This window comes from Branchiostoma lanceolatum, chromosome 3 (genome assembly GCF_035083965.1).
Source record: "Branchiostoma lanceolatum isolate klBraLanc5 chromosome 3, klBraLanc5.hap2, whole genome shotgun sequence".
NCBI classification, from domain to species: domain Eukaryota; kingdom Metazoa; phylum Chordata; class Leptocardii; order Amphioxiformes; family Branchiostomatidae; genus Branchiostoma; species Branchiostoma lanceolatum.
In genome coordinates this window covers 23704889-23712128 of record NC_089724.1, presented here as the reverse complement: position 1 = coordinate 23712128, position 7240 = coordinate 23704889, and the positions used below count along the sequence as shown (strand labels likewise).

Here is a 7240-nt window from a genome sequence, read left to right as displayed (position 1 = left end):
AAACCCTTTTGCCCTATGGTAGAACATGGCAATGACAAAAACTTTCATCCAAGCAAGGGAAGTCGTACCTTATCTGGCAGACCGTCATCCGAGTTGGTGACGTTGCCGCCCGTCGTGCGAACAGTCCCGGCCGGAGATGTCATCGCCGTCCGGTTGTCCAAAGACGTCATGGACACATTCTCAGAGACCGCATACTCAGTGGTCGGGGGTTCGGGTGTGGGTGGGTTGTCAGGGGGAGGGGCTTCGGTGGTGTCGTCCTCCTCAGTGTACACCCACTCTGTAGGCGCGCCTGTGTAGTTGTCGGCTCCCCCTGGATCGGTAGTGGTCAGATGTCCTGTTGGAAAATGATACAGGTTTGTATACAGTATCGTATGGCCGGTTATTACGAAGGGAAATCATAAAGTAATGTATTTGGTGTGATAGCGGGTTCATATCTATATTTAAAAAGATATAAAGTATTGAGACATTTCAGTCAAGAAGAGATGCGCCTTTACATTTGTGCCAAATTTCAACTCATTTCATACAAAGATTAACCAGTTATGACACTAATGGCATTACTTTCTGACTTCCCCTCGTATAATCCCCAATAAACCACCGAGTGAGCGAAGCGACAGAACTGAAACATGAGTGAGATACGTCCTCAGTACAACTTTTTATCTTACACACGTCTTGGAGCACTTGTCAAGTTATAGGACAAGTTGAAACTAACAGGCACACTTGTTGTATACTTTGCCGCCGTGTTGGATTCATGTGGAGAGCTCACAGGTGGTTATTATGGAATAATGATGACCGGTGGTCATGGCAAAATGGAGCCTTCTCATTGGTCAATGTCATCTTACATGGGTAGATGATGATCAAACTTAACCTGTGTTCAACTTGCAGGTTTTGTATTGAACATCCTGTCAGAATATTAGACATTGAATGTTGACAAATAAAAGTTCTAAACGGGAACTATGCGGCTCCAGATGTCTTACTGAGGGATGACGGTGCTGCGACAGATGTCAAATACTGTAAATGTATTTAAGTTTGCGTGGTTTTATCTCGCACTTAGGCGAAAATGTAGTGTTCGGGGTAGTTTTAAGTTCGCGGCAGCAATATATTCACATATTGCTACAGTACTGGACAAAAATGTTGGCGGTGGTTTTAAGCTCGCGGTGAAACTGTCGCCGCAAAAACCGCGAATATAAAACCACCGCGAACATTTCTGCATTTACAGTAGCTGAGGAATGAATCCACTCTATATTTACATAGAATTTTGACTACAGGGGAAAAATTAAAATAGTCACCCTCAATTGAGTAATGCATGATGTTTTTTAAGGTTGCTAGTAGTAGGGCAGTGCGCTCGCTACTGCTCGCGTTTCTGCAATTACAGTTACCCCCCGCTCTTCTAGATCAATGTTTTGGATTCTTTTATGTTCAAAGGTTTGACGCCGGAGGCTCCCTTATACACGGGCTGACGGTTTTACCGCCCCAACCAAAAGGAAGAATGCAACCTAAACAGTTGCGCCGAGCGGGGCTCGAACCCTTGTCCTCTCGATCCATAGAAATAGAGCCTTTGTGTCACAGTGACTAATAGAATAGAGCAAATAAGCCTTTAATCTTGAAAGTTGTCCACAGTGTCTTTCCAGATAAGTCTTTATATATATATATAATAAGGCAGCTGAAAGGATAACTAACCTTGGTCGATAATGTAGCTGTTGTAAACCAGGAGAAATCCTAAGCCGACAATTTCGTCATCCGAGCTGGATTTGCATTAGACAATGTTTGTTAGTAACTCAACGCAAAATGATATAATGATAGTAAAATACAGTGTTGGATGTGAGAAATCAATTGCAACTTATAGACAGGGGAAAAGAAACAGGTACGAAATGTAAGTTATGTGTGACCTAAAAGATAAAAGGGCCTGGATTAGAACCCAGAGCCTTTTGCTTAAAGACCAGATGTGAAAGACATGGGTTTGATTCCTGTTCATTTAGAGTGTCATTCACTCATAGTACACTTTATCGTCCTCTCTTTTTGTCACTTGCAAGATATATATATATATAGTCAGTCAGTCTATAAAGACTATGACATAGTAGTATTGTAGTACTGCGTTAACAAAATTTCAACAACAGAAAAAAATAGTAAAAAAAACTATTCAAACGATCGAAACATACATCGCAAAAGTTCGAGAAACAGTTCAATAAGTCAATATTACTATAATTATTAGTAAAACACATACTTGAAGAAGATCTCGAACTTGGATCCATTGATGCGCGCTTTTGGAGGCAGGATTTTGTTGCAGTAGGGTCCCAGGGTCCAGTTACCGTCCACCTTTATGGTCATGTAGTCATACGAGCAGTTGTCAGACACCTCTACGTCGAAAACCTCCATCTGGATGAAGGCAATCCTAACAAGGAAGAAAATATATTGTGCTACTGCGGATGTAAGGGATGCAGCTCAACTGGTATCAGTCGCACAGTTGAGCTCCTGGTTCCAGTAAGTTGGTAACTAGGAGACCACAGTTCGATCCTGGGAAGTGCATCTCGGTTGGGGCTGCACCCGTGTTCGGAAGGGACGTAAAATGGAGGTGCCTCGATCACGTTATTAAAGGCTAGCGACCTTTCTCTGTAGGAATATACCCTGCTACTGAAACAGCAAGGAAACTTGTTACTCTATGTGCCACTAGGCACTACAAGGTAAATAACAATATGATTTTGGACGGCTTTATGTATGTCGTCATTACAGGTTTGCGATAGCAAAACCTGTTCTGTTTTTGCATCCAAGGATGGGGGCCGCCATGTTGGATGTGACCATTTTATTGGGAGGGGTGGTTTTTGTCGCTAATGTTGGGTGTGTCTATTTTGACGGAGGGGTGTTTTTCTTGCTAGTTTTCTTTTTTTGTGTGTTCTTGCTAATTTTTTTCTTGCTGTGGGTTGGGTGTGACCATGTTTACTGGAGGGATGTTTTTTTCACTAATGTGTGGGTGTGATAGATGGAAGTTATTAATGTGGTGGTGTTGAGACCTTGCCGTTGGCACAAATGGACACAAGGCCCACTGTACTAAAGGACGAGCAAGGTCCACTGAGCATCATGTTGTTGTGGTCTTGTCGAAAAGTAAGGGACGACAAGATCCCCAACGATAGAGGGTTAATATAGATTTGTTATTTAATGTGATGTTGGATTAGAAAGTGTTGGAATCGACAATATTGGGGGTGGTTTTAGTCGCTAATGTTGGTTCCCTATATTTTTCCTTGTTTCGGGTTAGGTGTGACCATTTTGACCGGAGGGGTCTTTTTTGCCACTAATGTTAGGTGTAAGAGATGAATGTTATTAGTGTGGTGGTGTTGTGACTTTGCCGTTGGCACAAATGGACACAAGGCCCACTGTACTAAAGGACGAGCAAGGTCCACTGAGCATCATGTTGTTGTGGTCATGTCGAAAAGTAAGGGACGACAAGATCCCCAACGATAGAGGGTTAATATAGATTTGTTATTTAATGTGATGTTGGATTAGAAAGTGTTGGAATCGATAATATTTGGGGTGGTTTTTGTCACTAATGTTGGTTCCCTATATCTTTCCTAGTTTTGGGTTAGGTGCGACCATTTTGACCGGAGGGGTGGTTTTTGCCACTCATTTTATGTGTAAGAGATGAATGTTATTAGTGTGGTGGTGTTGTGACTTTGCCGTTGTCACAAATGGACACAAGGCCCACTGTACTAAAGGACGAGCAAGGTCCACTGAGCATCATGTTGTTGTGGTCTTGTCGAAAAGTAAGGGACGACAAGATCCCCAACGATAGAGGGTTAATATAGATTTGTTATTTAATGTGATGTTGGATTAGAAAGTGTTGGAATCGACAATATTGGGGGTGGTTTTAGTCGCTAATGTTGGTTCCCTATATTTTTCCTAGTTTCGGATTAGGTGCGACCATTTTGACCGGAGGGGTGGTTTTTGCCACTCATTTTATGTGTAAGAGATGAATGTTATTAGTGTGGTGGTGTTGTGACTTTGCCGTTGGCACAAATGGACACAAGGCCCACTGTACTAAAGGACGAGCAAGGTCCACTGAGCATCATGTTGTTGTGGTCTTGTCGAAAAGTAAGGGACGACAAGATCCCCAACGATAGAGGGTTAATATAGATTTGTTATTCAATGTGATGTTGGATTAGAAAGTGTTGGAATCGATAATATTTGGGGTGGTTTTTGTCACTAATGTTGGTTCCCTATATCTTTCCTAGTTTTGGGTTAGGTGCGACCATTTTGACCGGAGGGGTGGTTTTTGCCACTCATTTTATGTGTAAGAGATGAATGTTATTAGTGTGGTGGTGTTGTGACTTTGCCGTTGGCACAAATGGACACAAGGCCCACTGTACTAAAGGACGAGCAAGGTCCACTGAGCATCATGTTGTTGTGGTCTTGTCGAAAAGTAAGGGACGACAAGATCCCCAACGATAGAGGGTTAATATAGATTTGTTATTTAATGTGATGTTGGATTAGAAAGTGTTGGAATCGATAATATTTGGGGTGGTTTTTGTCACTAATGTTGGTTCCCTATATCTTTCCTAGTTTTGGGTTAGGTGCGACCATTTTGACCGGAGGGGTGGTTTTTGCCACTCATTTTATGTGTAAGAGATGAATGTTATTAGTGTGGTGGTGTTGTGACTTTGCCGTTGGCACAAATGGACACAAGGCCCACTGTACTAAAGGACGAGCAAGGTCCACTGAGCATCATGTTGTTGTGGTCTTGTCGAAAAGTAAGGGACGACAAGATCCCCAACGATAGAGGGTTAATATAGATTTGTTATTTAATGTGATGTTGGATTAGAAATTGTTGGAGTCAGTAATATTGGGCGTGATTGATCGGAGGGATGGTTTTTGTTGCTAATGTTAGTTTACGACCACATCAATGATAAAGAAATGACACAGAAACAAGGATTCCCGCACACTTAGCAAGGTGCACACTTACCGTTATAAAACTGACTGATTGTGACTTCATAATGTTGGCTAATTACTACGATCCTTACTGAAGGTCTCTATTGCTCTTTTGACCTAAACTTCCTTGCCTTTGAAATCTCTTGTCTTTATACTGTCTTACTCTGCTTACACAACATTGATTACTTTATCGCTTCGCTGCAGTCCACTTTAACAAACGAATACCCGTCAAAGATGTCAAAGAATAACAATTATGGCACAACAATAGCAGACTAATTTTACAGTAACTGTTGCAAGTTCGGTAAGGAGTTGCACTGAAACTTCTTGGACATTAGTGACGGAGTAAAATGTTACTGCAGCTTGTGATTGCAATTGCATACACTTTTGAATGGTGTTTCCACCATTCGTACATCCGGTTTGATTTGAGCTGTCATCGGCGAGGTTAACACTTGTATTTTCTTTGATATACATGCAAAATCAGCCACTAAAAGTCGCACAATAAAATAAACAATAGTATAGACAATACATATTCGTTTAGATCAAATGACGTGGACAACATGTGCACGTCAGCGTGTGAATTCTCTAAATCGTGTCAGCTTTTCTCTGGCTGTAACAGCGCAATCATTTGGCTGCACACGGCTCTGATTCTGGTCAGGCATCCCCTGTGGCCTTCGTCCCTCATGTTCTTGGCGACTGTAGAAGTAGATGGTTGATCAGTTCTGTGCAGAATTCGAACATAAATATTGATGATATTGTATCTTGGGACAAAGCAAATGTTTTGATGAACCTTCGTGGTCTGAGAGAGTTAAGTAAATTAATGTTAAAATTTCTACGGTTTAAAGAAAATACTGTAATCTGATTTAGTACACCCATATGACACACTAACTTACTCTTCTTATATTATGTATGGCAAGCTGGAGGCATAAAATGTAATGATTCATGTCAAATAGGTTTCTATAGTTGATAATTGACCTTTCCAACGATGTTGTCACATGAGCCGTTTTAAAAATAATTTAAACAAAAGTCAAAATCTGATTAACAACAAACAATATAAGAAAATCTCTTCACCTTCCTGTACTTCCTATGACATCTTTCACCCCATGCCAGCCAGCTGTGAGGGATCAGACATCTGAAGCTGGTACACAGCTTGTATTTATTCCTACCAGTTTCCATCAAGGTCTGCTGCATGCTGTGACGGAAGGAAACATATATTAGAAATATCCAGTATAGTTGAGCAGGTATGAGCAGCTGGGAAATATAAAGCTATCGTCTGACTGACGAATATGATCTGCAACATGTTATGTATCGCTACCAATCATCATCCTAATTATTCAAAATGGCATTTATCAAAACTTGGGCGCGGACAGAACAAAGCCCACTAGCTCTTTATCGAAAAGTACGATTGAGAGGAAACATAACAAGGAACCTTTTATAATAATGCATATATAAACATTTGGAACTTGTCCATGACTGAGTAAACAAACTGCTTGTAAGGTCACCGCTATTTTGACTTTCCTGTGATAACACTTAACAGTGACAGCATATCCCCAGTAGTTATTTTTGCTGTTTGAAAGACTGACCGGCAGGGTCATGGCTGGTGACCCACACTCAACCGCGACTGTAAAGTAAACTGTCAGTTCTAGAAACCTGTTACCTAATGCTGAATCAGCTGCTTTCTCTTGACGATGCAAATTTACAGCTAGACATGAGGCTCAGGATCCTTATAACAACGCTGACCTCAAGGGTTGTGTGAAGAGGTATAGGGATATCTCAAAAGTGACATTTCAATGAACTGTATGACATTGGGTCACACAGTTTGACGACCTGAATTAGAGAAGATATTTGATATCCTATGTGTATCTCTCCGTCTGGATTACACGTGACAACATTTACGGATCATGATCAGAAGAGGAATATAGATGATCATATAGTATGACTCATGTAAATTAGTTTTGTCATTTTTTTCTGAATACCATGTCCTCCAGATGATTTATGTTACACATGTTTTGGGACAGAAATACAGGGACCTGAACAAAAAGGGGTTATCTATTCTAAATACGTGTAATTCTTCTCATTAAAGTGACAAGTTTAAAACTTTTAGGTTTTAAAAATACCGGCTGTTTTACACATGTCCGTCTGTAAATACTATAAGGGACAGCTACTTAACCCGGGGTACCAGGTTCAACATACAAACATCTCTACCGCTTCCGCCCGCCTGGCGTCGCCATAGCAACCTTGCAGACGACAGTAACCTTACCGCGACAGGTCGCTCTAAGGAGGATGTGGGGCATGGATGTAAATACTTGCGTGTAATGGATCCGTCTAG

At 41.3% G+C, this 7240-nt stretch overlaps 1 long non-coding RNA gene across 1 annotated transcript; it reads right to left on the bottom strand.

Annotated features, from left to right (window-relative positions):
- Positions 1-4764: 4764 nt before the first annotated feature.
- Positions 4765-6148, bottom strand: LOC136431129 (uncharacterized). Its single transcript, XR_010754985.1, has 2 exons — positions 5983-6148; positions 4765-5633 (listed from the first exon to the last, which is right to left on the bottom strand). It is a non-coding gene; the product is annotated as an uncharacterized lncRNA (long non-coding RNA).
- Positions 6149-7240: the final 1092 nt, after the last annotated feature.